We start from the raw sequence: 23655 nt of genomic DNA, 5'->3' as shown, positions 1-23655 counted from the left end.
GTGTCGGTTGCACGGTAATAGTTTTGATTTAAACCATGTGAAGCAAATCTGGTTCTAAGAATTAATGACACTTGTGTTTATAGATGGGTGGCATTTGAGAATCTACAGCATGTGTCAGCAAACTTTTTTTAAAAGAGCTAGATAGGAAAGATTTCAGGCTTTGCAGGCAAAAGATCTCTGTTGCAATTACTTAACTCTGCTATAGACAATGTGTAAATGAAAAGGTCCTAGTTGTGTTCCAATAAAACTTTTTTTTTTCTAGGTGAAGTCTCACTTTGCCACCCAGGCTTATGAAGTGCAATGGCACAATCATGGCTTGCAGCCTCAACCTCCCAGGCTTAAGTGATTCTCCTGCCTCAGCCTCCTGAGTAGCTGGGACTACTGGCATGCACCACAATGCCTGGCTAATTTTTTAATTTTTGTGGAGATGGGGTGTCCCCATGTTGTCCATCCAGGCTAGTGTCAAACTTCCGGCCTCAAGTGACCCTCCCCCCTCAGCCTTCCAAAGTGCTGGGATTACAAGCATGATCCACCATGCCTGGCCAAACCTTCATTTTAAAAAGAAGATATGATGCCTGCAAGATATAGTTTGCTGACATCTGGTGTAGAAACTAGAAGAGCTTGTTCTAGATATCAGTGGCACTAGTCATATCTTGATATTTCGTAGCACTTAATAACAATGTAATGGCACACGTTTCCAGATTTTGCTGTTTTCTGGCACCTTGCAGAACCAACACATGGTAGAGGCTTCTTAAGACTGGGTGAGACTTATGATTCTAGACCCTGATAGCACTTAAGTTTTTATGTTTGGTGATCCTTGTCACTTTGAGTACTTATGGCATATACCGTTCTAGAAGGTGGTGGTTTATGGCATTAAAAGTAATTTGCCAATCTTAAATTCATAGTCCTTATCCTATAGTAAACACTCAGAGAATGTTTGTTAGGTGAGTAAATGATCCTTACTTTAGTCTCCAAGAGGTGCTAAAAATTACATCTCTAATATTTACTAATTTCTCCACTCCATGGTGTATATTCAATAACTGGCAAGATAATCTGGGGAAAAAGATGAGCGAATCTGACCATGTGGTTTGGATTTTCATTAATCCATACCTTCAGGATTAGTTAAGGATCCTGGGATACATAGGATTAATTAAGAATACATAGGGTACAGAACTACCTCTACCTAGTCATGTTAAATGTCATATCTGGGTGTCTGGTTCACCTGCTTTATAAATATCTCTTATTGAAGCTTGGTATATTTTCCAAAAGTGCTATAGAAAAATTTCTCCATGCCTCCCAAAAAGAGAATGCTATTACATTGAAGTCCTACTGGTCTCATTCCTAGATAAATTAATATAGAATTGTATCCCCCTTCTGCACCATTCCGAGAATGTGCTACACTGGGTTTACAAAACTCCAATTTTACAAGTAAAAGTATAAAATAATGAGAGTGAAGTAAGGGCTACCAGTTGACTTGAGAATATTGTTAGAAATAGACGGTTACTGTGCAAACATACACACAAATTCATTTATGCTTAATGGATTCCTTTTTTAAGTAAAATAGCTAAGACAAGGTAGAAACATTTCTGTAGAAAAGGGAATGTGCAAGCAGCACAGAAAAGACATATTAACTAACCAAGGTTTTGGCACCATCATGTGGCCATTTAGATTTGTTTTATTTTATTTTTTCCAGATTTGTTGAAGTATGATTCACAAATAAATATTGTATATATTTAAGGTATACATTGTGATGTTTTGATATATGTATACATTGTGAAATGATTATCATAATCAATCTAATTAACATACCATTACGTCACATAGTAACCATTTTGTGTGTATGAGTGTGCATGGCAAGGACACTTAAGATCTACTCTCTAGACAAATTTTAAGTATGTGATACATAATTATTAACCATGCTGTACTTTAGATCTCCAGAACTCATTAATCTTACAACTGAAATTTTATCCCCTTTGACTAATATCTTCCCATTTCTCTTACACTTCAGTCTTCTACTCTCCATATCTATGTTTTACATATAAGTGAGATCACATGTGTATATCTTTCTGTTCCTGCCCTATTTCCCATAGCATAATGTCTCCTGGGTTCATTTATGTTATCACAAATGGCAGGATTTTCTTCTTCTTTAAGGCTGAATAATATTCCTGTGTGTGTCGCATTTCCTTTACACATTCATTTGTCAATGGACACTTACATTGGTTTCCATATCTTGAATAAATGCTGCATGAATGTGGGAGTGCAGATATCTCTTTGAGACAATAATTTTATTTTCTTTGGATATATACCCAGCAGTGGGATTGATGGATTGTATGGTAGTTTTATTTTTAATTTTCGAAGTACATCCATACCATTTTCCACAATGGCTGTACCTCCAACTATGTACAAAGGTTCCCTTTTCTCCACAGCCTTGCCAACACTGGTTACCTTTCAACTTGTTGATAATAGTGATGCTTAGTATCTTTTTATATACCTGTTGGCCATTTATATGTCTTCCGTGGGAAAATATATATTCAGTTTTTTTGCCAATGTTTTAATTAGGTTATTTGTGTTTTTGCTATTGAGGTCCCTTATATATTTTAGATAATAATCCATTATAGGATATATGATTTGCAAATATTTTTGCCCATTCTATAGGTTGTCTTTTCATTTTGTTGGTTGTTTCTTTTACCATACAGAAGCTTTTTAGTTTGATGTAGTCCATGTGTTGCCTGTACTTTTGGCAAAAAAATCATTACCAAGGCCAATGTCAAGGAACTTTTCCTCTATGTTTTCTTCTGGTAGTTTTATAGTTTCAGGTCTTATGTCTGTAATCCATTTTGAGTAGATTTTTGTGCATGGTGTAAGATAAGGGCCCAATTTCATTCCTTTGCATGTGGATATTCAGTTATTCTAACATTATTTATTGGAGAGAATATCCATTCATCACTGTGTATTCTTGGCACCTTTGTTGAAGATTAATTGACTATACATGTGTAGGTTTATTTCTGGGCCCTCTATGCTTTCCATCGGTCTATGTGTCTGTTTTATGGCACTATCATACTGCTTTAATTACTGTAATCTTTGTAATATTACTTGAAATCAGAAAGTGTAATGCCTCCAGCTTTGTTCTTCTTTCTCAAGATTGCTTTAGCTCTTCAGTGTCTTTTGTGGTCCTATATGAATTTAAGCACTATTTTTTCTATTTCTGTTAAAGAATGGCGTTGGAATTTTGATAGGGATTGCACTGAATCTATAAATCATTTTAGGTGGTATGGACATTTTGACAATATTAATTTTTCTGATCCATGAACATGGAATATCTTGTCATTTATTTGTGGCTTCTTCAATTACTTCCATCAATATTTTATAGATTCAGGATACAGATCTTTCACTTCCTTGGTTAATTTTATTTCTAAGTATTTTTTATGCTATGATAAATGGAATTGTTTTCTAGATTACATTTTTGGATAGTTTGTTATTTGTGTATAGAAACATAACTGATTTTCGTATGTCTGTTGTGCATCCTGCAACTTTACTAAATTTGTTTATCAGTTCTGACAGTTTTTTGGTGGAGTCTTTATGGTTTTCTATATGTCAGATCATGTCATCTTCAAACAGAGGCAATTTAACTACTTCCTTTAGAATTTGTATTACTTTTATTTCTTTTCCTTGTCAAATTACCCTAGCTAGAACTTCCAGTACTATGATAAATAGAAGTGGAGAGAATGGGCATCCTTGTCTTATTTCTGATCTTAGAGGAAAAGCTTTCAATTTTGAACATTGAGTATAATGTTAGCTGTGGTTTTCTTCATATTTGGTCTTTATTGTGGTGAAATAAGTCCCTTCTATATCTATTTTATTGAGAGATTTTTATAGTGAATGAATGTTAAATTTTGTCAAAAGTTTTTTCTACATAGACTGAGATGATCATAAGATTTTTGTCCTTTATTTTGTTAAAGTGGTATACCACATCAATTGGTTCGTATATATTGAACTATCCTTTCATCTTAGGAATAAATCCCACCTGATCATGATGCATGATCCTTTTAATGTGCTGTTGTTTTCAGTTTGCTAGTATTTTATTGAAGATTTTCGTGTCTGTATTCATGAGGGATATTGACTTGTAGTTTTCTTGTGGTGTCTTTGTCTGGCTTTGGTATCAGGATAATGCTGACCTCATGAGTGAATTTAGAACCATTTCTCCTTTTTCTATTATTTGAAAGGGCTTAGAACAGATTAGCATTAATTCTTCTTTGAATGTTTGGTAGAATTCACTCATGAAGCCACCTGGTCCTGGGCTTTTATTTTATGGAGGGTTTTTGATTACTAATTCAATCTCTTTATTTGTTACTGGTCTGTTCAGACTTTCTATTCCTTCTTTATTCATTTGTTTATTTAAAATATTTCTTATAAACTTTTATGTTTATAAACTTCCCTCTTGGTACTGCTTTTACTACATCTCATAAGTTTTGGTATATTGTGTTTTCATTTTTCTTGAATTTTTAAAAAAATTTATTTTTGTTTTCCTCTTTGACTCAATGGTTACTCACAAGTGTATTATTTAATTTCCATATATTTGTGAATTTTTCATTTTCTTACTGTTATTAATTTGTAGTTTCATTCCATTGTAGTCAGAAAAATACCTGGTATGATTTCAATCTTCTTAAATTTGTTAAGACTTACTTCGTAATCTAACATGCGATCTATCATGGAGAATGTTCCTTGTGTGCTTGAGAAGAATGTGTATATGTATGCTGTCAAGTAGGAAGTTCTGTATGTCAGGTCTATTTGGTCTATAGTATTACTCAAGTCAGCAATTTCTTTATTAATTCTGTCTGGTGTTCTATCCATTTACTGAGAGAGGGATATTGAAGTCTTCTACTATTATTGTATTGATGTCAATTTCTGCCTTCAGATCTGCCAATATTTGCTTTATGTATTTAGGTGCTCCAATATTAAGTGCATGTATATTTACAATATTTATGTTTTCCTGTTGAATTGGCTCTTTTATCATTACATGATTACATTATTTGTGACAGTTTTTGAGTTAAAGTCTATTTTTTCTGATATAAGTGTAACCACTTCTGCTTTCTTTTGATTATCATTTGTATGGATTATCTTTTCTGTTCCCTAACTTTCAGCCTGTGTCTGTCCTTTAAGCTGAAGTGAGTCTCTTATGGAAAGCATATTACTAGCTCTTTTTTCTTTATCCATTTGGACACTTTATGTCTTTTGATTGGGGAATTTAATTCATTCACCTTTAAGATAATTATTGACAGATGAGGACTTACTATGGACATTTTGTTGTTTTCTGTCACCTTTGCTATTGTTTTGTTCCTGTCTTCCTCTCTCATTGTCTTTTGTTGTTATTTGATGACTATCTGTAGTAATTTCTTTGATTCTTGTCTCTGTATTATATATATATCATATAGATATCATATAGATATCTATATATATCATATATATTTACATATATGTAAAGCCTTTGTATGCAATACAAGTTAAATTACCAACTTAAGATAAAAAGTAATAATTACAAGATACTTTATACAAGTCTCATGGTAGCCACAAAAACCCTGATATATATCTATATATAGATAGATAGATATCAGGTATATATATATATCAGATATAGATAGATAGACATCAGATATATATATATAGATACATATCAGGGTTTTTGTGGCTACCATGAGACTTGTATAAAGTATCTTGTAATTATTACTTTTTATCTTAAGTTGGTAATTTAACTTGAATTGCATACAAAGGCTTTACATTTTTGGCAGGGCGCGGTGGCTCACGCCTGTAATTTCAGCACTTTTGGGAGGCCGAGGCGGGTGGATCACGAGGTCAGGAGATCAAGACCATCCTGGCTAACACAGTGAAATCCCGTCTCTACTAAAAAATATAAAAAATTAGCTGGGCATGGTGGCAGGCGCCTGTAGTCCCAGCTAGGAAGGTTGAGGCAGGAGAATGGCGTGAACCCGGAAGGCGGAGCTTGCAGTGAGCCAAGTTCGTGCCACTGCACTCCAGCCTGGGTGACAGAGCGAGACTCAGTCTCAAAAAAAAAAAAAAAAAAAAAGGCTTTACATTTTTACTCCACACTTTTGGTGTTCTTAAAGTCAGTTTGACTCTTTATATAGCATGTATCCATTAACAAATTTTTGTGGCCACAGTTATTCCTGATATTTTTGTCTTGTAACTTTTATGTTTATGTTAAAAGTAATTTATGTTCCACCATTACATTGTTGCATTGTTCTGTATTTGTATATATATTAACCTTTACTAGTCATATTTATGCTTTCACATTGCTCTTTAGTATGTTTTTATTTCAATTTGAAGAACCCCCTGAGCATTTCTTGTAAGGCAGTTCTGATGGTGATGAACTCCCTCAGTTTTTCTTTGTCTGTAAACGACTTTCTCCTTCATTTTGAAAGGATAGTTTTGCTGAGTATAGTATTCTTGATTAGCAGGGTTTTTTTTTTTCAGTATTTTCAATATGTTGTCTATCCCACTTTCTCCTGGCCTACGAGGTTTTTGCTGAGAAATCTGCTGATAGTCCTATAGAAGTTTCTATTTATGTGTATAAAACCTCTTCTTATTTTTATGGACTGCTTTCAGCAGGTAAAGACCTTCTCTTGCCTCATTCTCAGACTGATGGGACTGCCTCTTGGATCATAGTCAAGTGGGGCTAGAAGTGGGTCACATGGCTATGGCCTGGTCTGCAGTTGGTTCCACAGTCTGCAGTCCTGTTACCAGGAGTATGGGCAAGCATAGTTCCTGCCGTGTCATTTTGCTCTTGCTGCTCTCAAAATTCTCTATTTTTGACTTATGACAATTTAATTATAATATGATGTGTTTCAGCATAGGCCTTTTTATTTTTGACCTATATGAAGTTCATAATTTCTTAAATGGGGATGTTTATTTTCTTCCCCAAATTTGGGGAGTTTTCAGTCATTTCTTCTTTAGATAAGCTTTTTGCTCCTTTCTCTTTCCCTTTGGAGACTTACATAATGAACATGCAGACTAGCTTGAAGGTGCCTCATCAATTCTGTAGCCTTTCTCATTCTTTTTTATTTATTTATTTATTTATTGTCTTTTTTCTCCTGTGGCTGGATAATTTCAAATGGCCTGCCTCTGGGCCCTGTACACGAACAAAATGAGAGGTATGATTTCTACACCTTTGTTAAACCTCTCATTTTGTTCATGTACTGTTTTCCTGAGATATTGATTTAGCTGTCTATTGAGCTTGTAGCTCACTGTGCTTCCGTAAGACAATTATTTTCAATTTGTTGTCAAGAAATTCATAGATCTATACTTTTTGGTACTTGGCTACTAGAGCTTTATTAATTTCCTTCAGTAGTGTCATGTTTGCCTGGTTCTTCATGATCCATATAGCTTCGTATTGGTATCTGCTCACTTGAGGAGCAAATACCTCTTCCTGTTTTTATAGACTGCTTTCAGCAGGTAAAGACCTTCTCCTGCCTCATTCTCAGACTGACAGAATGGCTTCTTGGGTCAGAGTCAAGTGGGGCTAGAGCTAGGTCACATGGCTGTGGCCTGGTCTGTAGCTGGTTCCACAGTTGACAGTCCTGTTACCAGGGGTGTGGGCAAGCATCATTCCTGCCAGATCCCCAGATTGATGGAACCACCTCCAGAACCACAGTTGAACAAGGCTAGAGCCTGGTCATGGGGCTGCTTCTGTTTGTGCAGTTGAGTCTGCAGACAGTGGGTCTGCAGCCAGAGAATACCTGCTAAGCGTGTGGCTCCACCAGGTCCCTAACAGAACAGACTCCTGTCAGGGCCTTGTTTAGGTCTCTAGGCAGGAAGGATTTCCCCCAGTACTGTGGTAGAGCAGTGCTGGAGCCAGCTCACAGGACTGCAACAAGGTTTACAGTCAGGCTGAAGGTCAGTGGGCCTACCATGAGGGGTATGTATGCCACCAATTCTTCAAGCAGGCAAGATTACTCTGAAACCATGACAGAAGGAGGCTGGAACTGAGTCTCAGGGCTGCTTCAGGGTCTATAGCCAGGACTGACTTAGGGTCCACAGCAGGGACTGAGGGCAGCAGGCCTGCTACCAGGGGCATGGACAGACATTACTTGGTCTTTGGGTGGGCAGGACTGAGAGCAGGACAGGAGCTGGGTCACAGGGACTCTTCAAGAGCCACAGTAGGGACCAAGGTTGGTGGATCTATAACCTGGGGTATGACAATGTGTGTTTCACAAGATCCCTTTGGATGCAGCACTGACTCCAGACTGGTGGTAGAGCAGGGTTGAAGCCAAGTCACAGGGCCATTTCAGGGTCCACAGTCCGGTCTGTGGCCAGTGGGCCTGTTACCAGAGGCATAGATTGGTATGGCTCCTCCCAGGTCTCTTGCTGGATAGGGCTAGTTACAGCACTGCAGCCAAGCAGGGCTAGAGCCACATCCATGGGGGGATGGGGCTGCTTTGGGTCTATAGCTGGAATCATGCTCAGTGAGCCTGCCACTGGGGCATGTACCTGCCTTCTCAGAGCACCTCTCCTCAGTCTTGAGCTTTGCCAGGGTTTTGTGACCTCTTATCTGGATCCCAAAGCTCCCACAAAGGCAGTTTTGTTCATGAACAGCTGCCAAACCATTGTTTATGTTGGGGAACATGAGCTGGGGACTTCTTATTCTGCATGTGCTGGCAACTGCAGCCATTTACATTTGGCCGTTAGAAACTAAAGTTCTCCATAGCCAACATATTCCCAAAACTCCACAATTTCCACATATCTGGAAATAAAGGTGACATTCTTCAAAATAATATTTCAATAAAACCTGTTCTCTGACTTTTCAGGGACAAATGATTATTACGATCAAATTATTACCTGACTTATAAAGTTGATTTGCCTATTTTGAATCCAATTATTGTCAAGCCTCCTGGAATTTACTGGCTAAATGTCTGATACTTCTCTTTTCTATCTTTCCCTACTGCCAGCACCCTAGTTCAAGTGCCTATGTTTGTCTTTCAGCAAATCTGTCTCTTAACCTCCTAATTTCTCTAAATAAAATAAACTCTTCATTCCCTCCAATTCGTTCTCCACTCCACTGCTACAGTGATTTGTGTTTGTGCAAAAGTAATCATGTCACTCCTAAACTCCAATTAAAATCCTTCAGTAATATCCCACTTCTCCTAAGAAAAGTTTCCCAATCCTAACATGGTACATAGCCCTGTCTAATACAGTAGCCTCTACTATACAAGCCACTTGTGTTATTGAGCACTTGAAATGTGCCTTATCCAAATGAAGATGTGCTGGTAATGTAAATGCACCACAGACTTTGAAGACTTAAGACATAAAAATTAATGTAAATTATCTCATTAATAATTTTGTAGTGATTACATGTTGAAATAATGACATTATAATTGGTTAAATACAGTATATTATTAAAATTGCTTTTGCTTATTTCTTTTTACCTTTATAATATAGACCTAAAACTGAGTATATGGTGAAGCAAACAGGAAAAGTTTCCTTCCCTATGGAGCTTACAATCTCATGGAAGAAATAGGAGATAAGCAATATATTTCAGAAAGAGAATGCAACATAGTGACACATGCTAAGGAGAAGAGGAATATGAGGTGTCAAGACAGGTGGTTGCATTTTAGGTATCGATTTTCGGTAAGGTATCATTGAGTAGATGATTTTTGAGTCCTGAAGAAAGTAAAGAAAGATTGTTATGGGAAAATTGTTATAGGCAGAGGGAAACTGTTACAGGCAGAGGAAAAAGTAAGGGCAAAAGCTATAAGGGCAGGAGCAAACCTTGTTTACTGACGAAAGTGCAAAGAGGTCAGTGTGACTTAAACTCAGTGAACAAGGGGATAAGGGTAGAAGTGGAGGTCAGGGTAATAGTATGTACCAAATCATTTAGACTCTTACAGGCTGTGCTAAGGACTTTAGCTGAGTATGTTAGGAAACTGCCAGAGATAATAAATACCATACTTATGTGAACTCAGAAATTTTTTCAAATTCTCATTCTTGCCAGGTTAAAAAAAAAATACATCAAAAACAAGAAAAGAAAATTTTATCTCCAGCCCAAACCCCTTCCCTGACTCTTTGTCACACACACATGCACCCACGTGTAGATATATACACACAGACACACACACACACACACATGTATATTAAATCACTTTAATCACTTACTTGATATCTTTCCTTAGTTTATCCAAAAGCTTTTTCAAACTTTACATATCCAAAATTAATTACTGATATGCCACCCCTCATGACCTGTTTGCATTTATATAAAACCATTCAGCACCTAAATAAAAATAATTTACAGTAAAAAGCTTCTAGTTTCACCTCTGCTATATAGAAAGATTGGAAGTCCTATCTCCCATCTTACAATAAGAAAAGCTGAACAAACTGAAAATCCATGACTTTAATTGGACCCTTCAGAGGCTGAGGTAGCAGGGCAAATAACTGCCCTGAAATCTAGAGAGACAAGTACATCCAGAGACTCATAGCCAAGATCTGCTTACCTGGAGCAGAAGCTGCTGGGGTCATAAACATAGCCACGGGTTCCACATGGTGGCTATAGTTAGATGGAGGATTTGATTTGTCAGCACCTGGCAGATGTGGAAGGCTTTTTTAAGAAATGAAACCCAGAAGTAAAACATATTACACAAGCCATGAAACCTAAAGAAGAAAAAAAAAAAAAACTGTGACTACATAAAAATGAAGAACATGTGTATAACAAAAGAAAAGAAAATGTTCAAAGATAACAAGAGGCCAGGTGTGGTGGCTCATGCCTGTAATCCCAGCACTTTGGGAGGCTGAGGCGGGTGGATCACAAGGTCAGGAGATTGAGACCATCCTGCCTAACACAGTGAAACTCTGTCTCTACTAAAAATATAAAAAATTAGCCGGGCGTGGTGGCACGCGCCTGTAGTCCCAGCTACCCGGGAGGCTGAGGCAGGAGAATCACTTGAACCCAGGAGACGGGGGTTGCAGTGAGCCAAGATCACGCCACTGCACTCCAGCCTGGGCCCCAGAGCGAGACTCCGTCTCAAACAGGCAACCTACAGAATGGGAGAAAATGTTTGCAATCTACTCATCTGACAAAGGGCTAATATCCAGAAACTACAAAGAGCTCAAACAAATTTACAAGAAAAAAACAAACAACCCCATCAAAAAGTGGGCAAAGGATATGAACAGACACATCTCAAAAGAAGACATTTATGCAGCCAAAAGACACATGAAAAAATGCTCATCATCACTGGCCATCAGAGAAATGCAAATCAAAACCACAATGAGATACCATTTCACACCAGTTAGAATGGCAATCATTAAAAAGTCAGGAAACAACAGGCGCTGGAGAGGATGTGGAGAAATAGGAACACTTTTACACTGTTGGTGGGACTGTAAACTAGTTCAACCATTGTGGAAGACAGTGTGGCGATTCCTCAAGGATCTAGAACTAGAAATACCATTTGACCCAGCCATCCCATTACTGGGTATATACCCAAAGGATTATAAATCATGCTGCTCTAAAGACACACGCACACGTATGTTTATTGCGGCACTATTCACAATAGCAAAGACTTGGAACCAACCCAAATGTCCAACAATGATAGACTGGATTAAGCAAATGTGGCGCATATACACCATGGAATACTATGCAGTCATAAAAGAGGATGAGTTCATGTCCTTTGTAGGGACATGGATGAAGCTGGAAACCATCATTCTCAGCAAACTATCACAAGGACAAGAAACCAAACACCGCATGTTCTCACTCATAGGTGGGAATAGAACAATGAGAACACTTGGACACAGGGTGGGGAACATCACACACCAGGGCCTGTTGTGGGTGGGGGAAGTGGGGAAGGATAGCATTAGGAGATATACCTAATGTAAACAACAAGCTAATGGGCGCAGCACAGCAACATGGCACATGTATACATATGTAACAAATCTGCATACTGTGCACATGTACCCTAAAACTTAAAGTATAATAAAAAAAAAGATAACAAGAAAACTCGAAGGAAATATCTGCAATATGGGTAACACAAGGTCAACATATATAATATTAGGTTGGTGCAAAAGTAATTGCAGTTTTTGCAAAATCACAATTAATTTTCCACCAATGTAACACATAAAGAGTACCTACAAATAATCTTTTAAAAGACAATATATTGAAGGGTAAGCAGGCGTTTTGAAAAGTATATATTTTAGAAGGAGTCTAGTAGATTGAGAAAAAAAGTGTTAAAAAGAGAACACTCAGTGTTCATAGGAATATGGAGAAAAAGGCATCCTAAAACAGCATTAGTAGGAATGTATATTAGTAAATCTTCTTGGAAGGCAGTTTGTTTGAGCCAGGAATTTCCACTCCTAGAAAGGTATTAAATACTAGTGTGGACATAAGAAACATAAATAAGAGCAAGTTCTTTTAACATTGTTTCTAATATGGAAAAATTAGAAACAACCTAATATTCACTACTAAGAACTGACGTAAGTAGGATATACCCATTCGATAAGATTCTGCGCAACTGATAAAAGGATGGTTGTAACTCATCTGTTGCCCCGGTAAAAATGTCCACAATTTGTATTTAAATGACAAAAGCATGGTAAATATTGAGAGTTTTATTATCTCAAACCAAGGGATTTAAACTATGTATTCAAGACTTCTTTAATGGCCCCACAGTGGAGTTTACAGTTTTCTTCCAAAAGGCCCTTTACATTTTTGGTCAAGTTTGTTTCTGGATATTTTATTTTGTGATGCCAATATGAATGGAAGATTTTCTTCCATTAAATTCCCTACATAAATTTCTGTATAGCTTATATAAAACCTCTTATTCTTCATGTAAGAAATCTTCTGATTTTGTATATTAACTTATAATTGGGCACCTTAATAAATTATGTTATTGTTTCTAGTAGTTTGATAGCTGTACCTACCCATTCTATTTTTTATGTTTCCTTTGGTATTCCTGGAGAAGAGCTGTTAAATACAACTGTAGTTCAGTGGAATTTTATTGCTAAACACCTGGGAAAAGGGAAAAGGGAATCATAAAATTACACATATTTGGAAACTAACGTTTTTTACAAAATCGAGCAACCATGTGGCCCCCGAACTAAGGTTCCTAAAGTCGTTCTCAGTCTAGGCAGTGATGCTCCCTCATTTTTTTTAGGCAAGCAGCTCTTTCTCCAAATGAAACTTTGGACAGGAGCTACAGCTGAGCTGATTTGACTGACACTGTGGTAAGGGCAGCTGCCTGGGCAAACGGGAAGCCTCCTCTGAACCGTTGAGAGACTTGAGAAGAACAATGCAGCAAGCACAGTCTGAAAATTTGTACAGCTTTCTGCTCGCTTTCCCCTTTCATTCCTGAAGATGGAGCTCCTGAAGTTAAGCACACATTTTTTTTTCTTCTTTAGTCCCAACTCTTCTCTAGAATTTGTATTTCTCTTCTATCATAAAGATCAGTCTATTTCAATGACGGGGTGCCAAGATAACTTCTAGACACAAAAACAGGGAATTTGTTGACAGTCTCAATGGAATGTTTCATGATCATCGTATCCTGGGATTTGATTTGGCTTCAAGTAAACCAGAAAACAAAACACTGTTCATGATGATTCTTTGCTTTAAAATTTATTTAATCAATTCTTGAGAATTCTTACCTTTTTAACCTTAAAAATATACCACAGTAATGAAAATTCTATTGTTTCTGCTGATTCTGTGTCCTCCTGAAAGTTATCCATTTAACAAAGGTCTTACTCTGCATGCCCACAGTTGCTTGATGAGGGAAAGCTTCTCCACAAGTCAGGAAAATCAAATCAAATCAAAACTGGAGAGAAAGCAAAAATATTAAAACAGTCTAGACCCAGGATAAGGCTTTACAAGAGCAGGGCTTTCATCTGAAACTGCTCCTGGTACAAATCATTCTTCAAGGCCCATTTACATAATTGGCTTAACTGAGAGGTCTGCTGTCTGGCAAGCACCCGCTTATAAATTTGGTTCTTCCAGTCCTATGTTAGGCAGAGCTGGCAGCTGTGCTTTGAAATTTCTCCTTTTACTATCCTGGCACACTTCTACATGTGCTTGCATAAAATTCCATCTGGTAGTATATGGGGTGATTTTCACTGGAAGACTGCATTTGGCGAGTAGATGAGATAATGCATCAAAAGTTTTCCACATGATGAAATTGCCTCTCCTAGCATTATGCTTTTTGATTAACTGACTAGGCTAAACTACATTGTTTTTGAGCAAAAGCTTTCTATTCAAATCATGTCTTACGGCAGAAGGAGCTGTCATGCTCTGAACTATTACACTGACCGGGGGGCTTTCTGTAAAATAAACTCTGACAGCTGCCAGAGGCTCTATAGAAAGTAAAGTATGGCACAGAGATTCAATGAGTATGTTTGATAACTGCTCTGCCACAATTGGTGTAAAGAGAATAAATATCCAGCTGAGAAAATTATAGGTATCCAAACTCACATTACTTAATTAAGCTTAGCCAGGACTGAATGCACGAGTCATTTTGCCCAGAGCATGCCCTGGTTTCATTTCTCTTTCTTAAAATGTTACTGTACACCCATCCCCAGACTTAGGTTAAATTCTAGTTTTCTCTCTGGGTTCAAGTGTAGACTTCAAAGCTAAACAATGCAATACTTCTCATAGCTCGATGCCATATATACAAGTTCTATTAGTATCATTTTCTTTCTGTCCAGAGAACTTTCCCATTGATTCTGACTGTATTTCATATTTGTTTTATGCATCAAGTGTTGCTGATGAGAAGTCTGATATCATTCTGTTTTTCTTTCTTTTGCAGATAGTCTATGATTTATCACTGTTAGGTTTTTGGATTTTTTTTTTTATCCCTAGTGTTTTCAGGATTTTTCCCCCCTAGTGTTAACACTACAATTGGTTAATATTTGTCAAAGGTGTAAGGTCTGTGTTTAGGTTCATTTTTTTGCATATAGATTTACAATGGTTCCAGTACCATTTGTTGAAAAGGTTATTCTTCCCCTATTGAATTGCCTTTGCTCCTTTGTCAAAGATCTATGTGGGTCTATTTCTGGGTTCCTTAGTCTATTCCATTGATCTATGCCAATCTTATATGTCTATTCTTCCACTAATACCATGCTATCAGTGTTCCCTATGTCTTCATCCATTTTCTGTCACTATAATAGACTACCTAAGGCTAGGTAACTTATAAAGAAAAGAGTTTTATTTCTTACAGTTCTGGAGGCTGGGAAGTCTACGATCAGGAGCCACATCTTATCAGCGTCTGGTGAGGGCCTCATGCTGTGTTGTAACATGGCAGAAGGCATCACAGGGCATGACGGGTACACTGAGAGCCAAACTAACTTTTATAACAGGCTCATTCTTATACCTAACCCATTCCTGTGATAACCTGTTAATCCATTAATCCATGAATGTATTAATTCATTCATTAGAACAGAGCCCTCAGACCCAGTCACCTCTTACAGGCCCCGCTTCCTAATACTGTTACACTGGGGTTTCAGTTTTGACATGAACTTTGGAGGAGCCAAACATTCAAACCATAGCAATCCCAAGAAAGGTTTACCAATATACGCTGTTTTTAAAAAATTTTTATTTTAGATTTGGGAGTATGAGTTACATAGACAAATTCATGTCATAAGGGTTTGTTGTACAGATTATTTCATCACCCAGATATTAAGCCCAGTACCCAATATTTATATTTTCTGCTCCTCTTCCTCCTCCCACCCTCCACCCTCAAGTAGACTCCAGTATCTTTTGTTTCTTTCTTTGTGTTCATGAATTCTCATTATTTAGCTCCCACTTATAAGTGAGAACATGTGGTATTTGGTTTTCTGTTCCTGTGTTAGTTTGCTAAGGATAATAGCTCCCAGCTCCCTCCATGTTCCCACAGAAGACATGATCTCGTTCTTTTTTATGGCTGCATAGTATTTCATGGTGTCTACGTACCACATTTTCTTTTAATGACATTGATTTACATTGACCTGTTCCCTACACCCCTAGCAAGACTAAATGTTATCTATCCTTTTACATTTTTTCCAATCTATTAGATTCCTCCCCAAAAAAAGCCTTTTTTTAAAAAAAAAAAGTCTACTTGCACTTTGATGTAACATATTCCATTGTATATATTCCATTGTATTTTTAAGCGATTTATCAGTACCATTTACATATTGTGTTGACCTTTTGTTACCAATATTGCAACTAGTTCCTTCCAGTTTCTTAGTTATCTTCTGGCTTTTTTTCCTTTTAGTGTACAGAAACTCTTCATTTTTATGCAGTCAAACCTGTCTTTTAGGTTTCATGTCTGACAGAAGCATTTTACTTCTGGGTTTTGTTTCTTACTTAGAAAAGCCTTCAGCATCTACCAGGTGCCTACAAATCAAATTCTTAATCTAATTGCAGCAAGCATGTGGAATGTGTGGCTTACATATTTTCATTTGAAATTTTCACTTTTTCATCTCAATATTCTTTTCTTATCCATATTTTTACTTTTCTTAATGTTATTTAATATCCAGTTTACCTAATATATGTAATACTACCTCAATAAATATTTGTATCTTACAGGAAATATGCTTCCAGAATAAAGTGAGTAAACATAAGTATACATTCCACTCCTAGATATATACTCAAAAGAATTGAAAGAGGCGTTCGAACAAAAACTTGTATGCAAATGGTCATAGTAGCACTACTCATAATAGCCAAAAAGTAGAAACAATCCAAATGTCTATCAAATGATGAATGGATAAAGAAAATGTGGTAGATCACACAATAGAAAATTATTCGATCATAAGTAGGAATGAAATACTGATACATGCTACAACCTGGATGAACCTTGGAAACAGTATGCTGAATGAGAGACCACACACAAAAATTTGCCTATCATATGATTTCATGTATATGACATCAGGAATAGGTAAATCCATAAAGACATAAAGCAGATTAGTGGTTTCCAGGGGCTTTGGGACAAGCGTAATGGAGAGTGACTGCTTAATGAGTATAGGGTTTCCCTTTGAAGTGGTAAAAATCTTTGGGAACTAGACAAAAGCTATAGTTGCAAATGTTTATGAGTATACTACATGCCACTGAATTGTAAGCTTTAAATGGTTTTTTTTTTATGTTACCTGAATTTAGCTCAGTTTGTTTTTCAAAACTGCAAATATATCAATAAACATTTCTTTCTAAAGTGGGAATCTTAATCTCTACCTACCACAAGTAATTGTTCTACTGCTTAGATGATATACAGTAAGTTAAAATATTATATAAATATAAGATATCATAATATATTTATATATTAAATAAATATATACTAATCATATCATGGTTAGTTTCCTTTCTGGAACAAATTTTGCCTTCATTTCAAAATCTCTCAGCTGTGGTTCATCATATGTAAATATGTTAGGATGACAAACCACTTGGTCTTCACCACTGCTCAGTCTTGAATTTCAATATAAAAAATGTCATGGTTATAATGCTACCCCATCTCTGAACCTGCTCCAGTTAGAAGCAGGCAGCTGGTATTCCTACTACCTGGATTGCAGACAGTATGGGCCCTAAAAAGCACAAAAGGGAATAACTGTGAGCCCTTCCCTAAAAGCAGAGTTCACTTCAGTGCTTCCATAATAGCATTGCTGTTGCATTTTCTTGTTCAAAAATCAAACAATTTTTAGCACCCACTATAAGCCAGTCACTGTTGCAGGTACTTGGGATACATTCACCACAAACTAGTCAAAAATGCCAGCTCTTCTGGATCTTGCCTTCTGCAAAGGGTGAGAGAAAAATAAATAATAAACTTAATAAGGAAATAGATTTTATAGTCCGTTGGAAGGTGGTGGAGTGCTGTGGGAGAAAGAAAAGCTGAGGAGCATTAGGCGTCTAACAGGGTGGCATTTTTAATGAAGTCATCAGGTAAGCCTCTGAGAGAATGGCATGGAACAAAGACACTAAGGAAAGAAGAGTTAGGCCTCTAGGGCTGTAACACTCATCATTAAATAAGGATTGCTCCAGGCCAGGCACAGTGGTTCACACCTGTAATCCCAACACTTTAGGAGGCAAGGTGGGCAGATCACCTGAGACCAGGAGTTCAAGACCAGCCTGGCCAACATGGTGAAACCCCCTCTCTACTAAAAATACAAAATTAGCCAGGTGTGGTGGTGCATGCCTGTAATCTCAGCTACTCGGGGGGCTAAGGCAGGAGAATGTCTTGAACCCAGGAGGCGGAGGTTGCAGTGAGCCAAGACTGCACCATTGCACTCCAGCCTAGGTGACAGAGCAAGTCTCCTTCCCAAAAAAAAAAAAAAAAAAAAAGATAAGGATTGCTCCAGGCAGAGCCTGCCTGCTCCAGGAAGAGCCTGTGCAAATTTCCTAAGGCAGGAGCCACAGTGTGGTGGCAGTGTGTGTGTTGGTACAGAGCAGGAAATGAGATAAAGTCAGGGAAGGAAACACTTTGGTTATTAAGGTGAGAGAAACAGGGAGCCATAGCAAGGTTTTGAGAAGAGGCCTTAGCTGTGTCCTGCTTGACTTCTCATTGTCTCGGGTGTATTTTCCTCAATGACTCTGGCTTAGTATGTCGCCTCCTGAATCAGATCCATCTTGTACACATTTCAAAATGTTCTTGGCTCCATCTCTTACTGTAGCCATTGCTGCAGTTTTACACAGTCTTTGATCTTTCTCGTGCCAGGGCAAATGGATTGTATCTTGCCTTAAGCTAGACTGCATACCTCTTGCTTTCTGCCAAGAGATTCCTTTGAAGCTAGCCCAAGGTGTCTTCCAAATCACCTGGAATTCACACATTCTTTTTTTTTTAATTTAGACTTTTCTTTTAGATACAGGGGGCACATGTGCAGGTTTGTTACATGGGTATATTGCACCCAGATAGTGAGCATCATGCCCCATAGGTAGTTTTTCAACCCACAACCCCCTTCCTTCCTCCTTCCTCTAGTAGTACACAGTGTCTGTTATTCTCATGTTTATGTCCATGTGTGCTCAATGTTTAGCTGCCACTTATAAGTGAGAACATGCAGTATTTCCCTGCATTAATTCACTTAGGATTATGGCCTCCAGCTCCTTCCATATTGCTCCAAAAGACATGATTTCATTCTCTGTTATGGCTGAATAGTATTTCATGGTGTATATCTACCACTTCTTCTTTATTCAATTCACCATTGATGGGCACCTAGGTTGATTCCATGTCTTTGCTATTGTGAATAGTATAGTGATAAACATAATGAGTGTATGTGTCTTTTTGCTATAATTATGTATATTACTTCAGAAATATACCCAGTAATGGGATTGCTGGGTCAAATGATAGCCCCATTTTAAGTCCTTTGAGAAATCTCTAAACTGCTTTCCACAGTGGCTGAACTAATTCACATTCTACCAACAGTGTAAAAGTGTTCCCTTTTCTGTGCAGTCTCACCAGCATCTGCTATTTTTTTACTTTTTAATCAGAGCCATTCTGACTGGTATGAGATGGTATCTCATGGTTTTGATTTGCATTTATCTGATGATTAGTTAAGATGAGCATTTTTTTAATGTTTGTTGGCCACTTCTATGTCTTCTTTTGAGAAGTGTCTGTTCATCTCCTTTGCCCATTTTTTAACGAGGTTGCTTGTTTTTTGCTTGATTTGTTTAAATTCCTTATAGATTCTGGTTATTAGACCTTTGTCAGGTGCATAGTTTGCAAATATTTTCTTTCATCCTGCTCACTCTGTTGATACTTTCTTTTGCTGTGTAGACCTCTTCAGTTTAATTGGGTCCCATTTGTCAGTGTTTATTTTTTGTTGCAATTGCTTTTGGGGACTTAGCCAAAAATTCTTGCCAAGGCTGATGTCAAGAAGGGTATTTCCTAGGTTTTCTTCTAGGATTTTTGTAGCTTGAGGTCTTACATTTAAATTCTTATTTCATCTTGAGTTAGTTTTTGTATATGGTGAAAGGGAAGGGTCCAGTTTCATTCTTCTGCATATGGCTAGCCAATTATCCAAGCACCATTTATTGAATAGTAAGTCCTTTCCCCATTGCTTATTTTCGTCAGCCTTGTTGAAGATCAGACAGTTGTAAGTGCACAGCTTTATTTCTGACTTTTCCATCCTGTTCCATTGGTCTATGTGTCTGTTTTTGTATCAGTACCATGCCGTTTTGGTTACTGTAGCCTTATAGTATACTTTCAAGTTGGGTAGTGTGATGCCTCTAGCTTTGGTCTTTTTGCTTAGAATTGCTTTGGCTATTCAGGCTCTTTTTTAGTTCCATATGAATTTTAGAATAGTTTTTTCTAGTTTTGTGAGGAACAACATTGGTACTTTGATAGGAATAATGTTGCATCTGGTAGCTGTTTTAAGTTATTTGAGAAATCTTCAAATTGCTTTGGGCACTATGGCCATTTTAACAATATTGACTTGCAGGCCTGGGCACAGTGGCTCATGACTGTAATCCCAGCACTTTGGGAGGCCGAGGCAGATGGATTGCCTGAGGTCAGGAGTTCGAGACCAGTCTGGCCAACATGATGAAACCCCATCTCTACTAAAAATACAAGAAAATTGGCCAGGCATGGTGGCAAGTGCCTGTAATCCCACCTACTCAGGAGGCTGAGGCAGGGGAATTGCTTGAACCAGGGAAGTGGAGGCTGCAGTGAGCCGACATTGCGCCACTGCACTCTAGCCTGGGTGACAGGGCAAGACTCTGTCTCAAAAAAAAAAAAAAAAAAAAAATTGACTTCCAATCCATAAGCATGGGATATTTTCCCATTTATTTGTGTTGTCTCTGATTTATTTCAGAAGAGTTTTGTAGTTCTCTTTGTAGAGATCTTTTACCTCCTTGGTTAGCTGTATTCCTGGGTATTTCATTTTCTTTGTGGCTATTGTAAATCAGATTATGGTCCTGATTTGACCCTCAGCCTGAACGTTATTGGTATATAGAAATGCTACTGATTTTTACACACTGATCTTGTATCCTGAAACCTTACTAACATTGTTCATGAGTTCTGTAGACTTTTGGCAGAATCTTTGGGGTTTTCTCTGGATAGAATTTTATTGTCAGTGAAGAGAGACCATTTGGCTTCTTCTTTTCCAATTTAAATGGAATTCATGCATTCTTAGCCCAGGTATACAGAGGGGTCAACATTAGTGAGGCCATCCTTGACTATGGGGCACAGAAGCCAATGAGTAAAGTCTCTTTTCTTGCATTTCCTAAGCAAACAGTTTATTTTATAAGACTCCTCACAAGGTTCTGCTGGATCCAAAACTAGACTCTTACAGCACTGGGCCAACCCAATAATGACTCCTTGTACTGGCTTTCCTCCTTCCCTGTTGCATTCCTCCATCCTCCACCCCTGCTTCCTGGGATTATATTTCCAAATAAACAGATTTCACACAAGTTTATATCTCAAGCTCTGCTTTAAGGGAAGCCAAGCCCAAGATACTTCCCTACACTTTCAAACTGTTTCTTTATTCCTCCAGAGTGGAGCCCCCTAGAACATGGCACCTGCCTGGGATCTTACAAATTGTCACATTCACCTGACCTTTACTGACAGCCAGCTCTACTCTGATTGCCCCTTCAGTTACTTCTAGTTTCCAATTACCTTTCAGTACCTCTTGGCTGAGAGGCAGAAAATAAAGCTACACAATAGGCGGCCACTAGATTGCGAAAGCCTTGGATGCCATGCTTAGAATTTATAGGCAGAAGAGTTCCACTGAGTATTTTTAATCAGTGTGATCACATTTAGAAAAATAACCAATGCATTATAGAAGCTGGATGAGGGGAAGAAAGTCTAGAGCCATGAAGATTAGAAACAAAAAATGTTGAGGGATATCTGCTCTGATAATTGCTATTTTTCTCTTTAAAACCAGTCATCTGTCAATAGTGCTGGGTATAAGAGTAAAGCCAGGGCCTGAAGAGACTGGTAGATGTGCCCTTCAATGAGATCCTCCTATGAAGAGCTGGGTTACTCTGGGTTCCGGGCTGTCATGGTAGGTGCAGTAGAAGGATAAACAGATGAAGGAACTTGGTGATGTGAGAAATATGGCTGAAGGGTGGATCATGAGAGTCAGATTGGATAGGGAAGGTAAAGAAGTCAGGAAGTAGGACTGATAAATTCAAAGAGTAAAAAAGTGATGACTTCGAGGAGAAAGGAGGCAAAACCTTAAAATGTCCATCTTATTCCTTTATTACAATTCTGAGTGGAAGGCTTGTTATAGGAAACAGGGATACTAATCATTTAAATGAGGTTTGAGGATTATCTCTGGATTTCTAAGATAATTAGATTGAATATGCAGTGAAATTCAATCCTGCTTAACTTACAGGAACTATCTCATTTTAAAGTCTAAAGTGAGAATGGACAAAAACTTCTATTCATAGAATACATTCAGCAGAAATATTAATATGGACCAATAGTTGTAGAGCTAGAAAAGTGAGGCCAGAACCAATAAAGAACCTTGGTATTGGCAAATAAGAGTTTTAGCAATTATTAAAAATAAAATCCAGAGCCATGACCCTAAATGTATTGAGAATAATGCTCATCGTGGTCAGAAACTTAAATCACACAGCATTTGAAAGATTGAAGAAGCTGATAAAAAATGCAAGAAAATTAACATCTTTCAAGTTAACTTTACAAATAAATTTGGTCCACTAATTTGATAATTTGCCCTTGGTTTTAGTAATTTAACTTTTCCATTTTCTTTCTGTAAATGGATAATTACTTGTCTTCTTTTTCACTGTTGAAAATATTTTCATATATATATTTAAATCCAAGATAAATGCAAAAAGCAAAGTTAGAAATCAGGTTTAGAAACTATCAAGGAGGAGAGAGGGAGAGAGGGAAGTAGGGAAGGAGGAAGGGAAGGGAAGGAAGGGAAGGGAAGAAGAGAAGAAAGAAAGGGAGGGAGAGGAGAAAAGAAAAGAAATAAACTAGTAAGTAGGTTTTTGCTTGTTTGTTCTTTTATCCAATTTTAATGTGTATTGTCACTTCAGCATGACTGCATTTGTTACCTCAAATAATATCCAGAAAAAATATACCAAGGCTTTAAAAACTACAAATTAATACAAGTACCAATTTAAACAATGGTTAAATTCCACTGTATCAGTTGCCTATTTCCACATTAATGCTGTGTAGCAAACAACCACAAATCCTCAATGACATACAAAAACAAGTGTTTAGTCTTAACCTGCCTGTGGGTTAGCCCCATAGTTCTGTGATCAAGTGGCTGTGAGTTGAGCAGGTGGCTCTGATTTAGTCAGAACTTTATTGGATCAGCTTAGCTGGGGAAATCATGTTTCTATTGTTCTGAAACTATGCACCATTACACCCAGCTAATTTTTAAGTTTTTGTAGAGATGAGGTCTCCCTATGCTGTTCAAGTGGGTCCCAAACTCCTGAGCTCAAACGATCCACCTGCCTCAGCCTCCCAAAATGCTGGGATTACAGGCGTGAGCCACCGTGCTTAGCCCAGTCTTCTTTTTATGTGAAATTCTTTATTGTTTAGTCACTATTCACCAAATATCCTGTCATGTGTAGCTGTTATCTCTGATTCTCCATTCTCTATCAAGACCTTCCTCACAGCATTGGTGTAATGAACGGGAAAAACATTGAGGACAGTAAATGGCTATGAAAATTAATTTATCTACAAATCAAAGCAAAAGATATTCTCATGTTTTCAACCACTGTTAATGGATTATTTCCTCAAATCCCAA

The 23655-nt window shown here is 37.5% G+C and overlaps 1 long non-coding RNA gene across 3 annotated transcripts in view; it reads right to left on the bottom strand.

The window, feature by feature from the left end:
* The window catches only part of LOC129532654 (uncharacterized), a 51186-nt gene that overhangs the window by 4912 nt on the left and 22619 nt on the right, over positions 1-23655 (bottom strand). The window contains exon 2 of one of the 3 annotated variants that reach the window (XR_010132778.1): positions 10500-10656. The exons of the other annotated variants lie outside the window; for them this stretch is intronic. This is a non-coding gene — a long non-coding RNA (uncharacterized lncRNA). The remainder of the gene's footprint in view (positions 1-10499; positions 10657-23655) is intronic. 3 annotated transcript variants of the gene reach the window in all.

This window comes from Gorilla gorilla, chromosome 2 (assembly GCF_029281585.2).
Source record: "Gorilla gorilla gorilla isolate KB3781 chromosome 2, NHGRI_mGorGor1-v2.1_pri, whole genome shotgun sequence".
Classification (NCBI taxonomy): Eukaryota; Metazoa; Chordata; class Mammalia; order Primates; family Hominidae; genus Gorilla; species Gorilla gorilla.
Note: the sequence above shows the minus strand (reverse complement) of the source record. Positions and strands in the feature narration are given on the sequence as shown.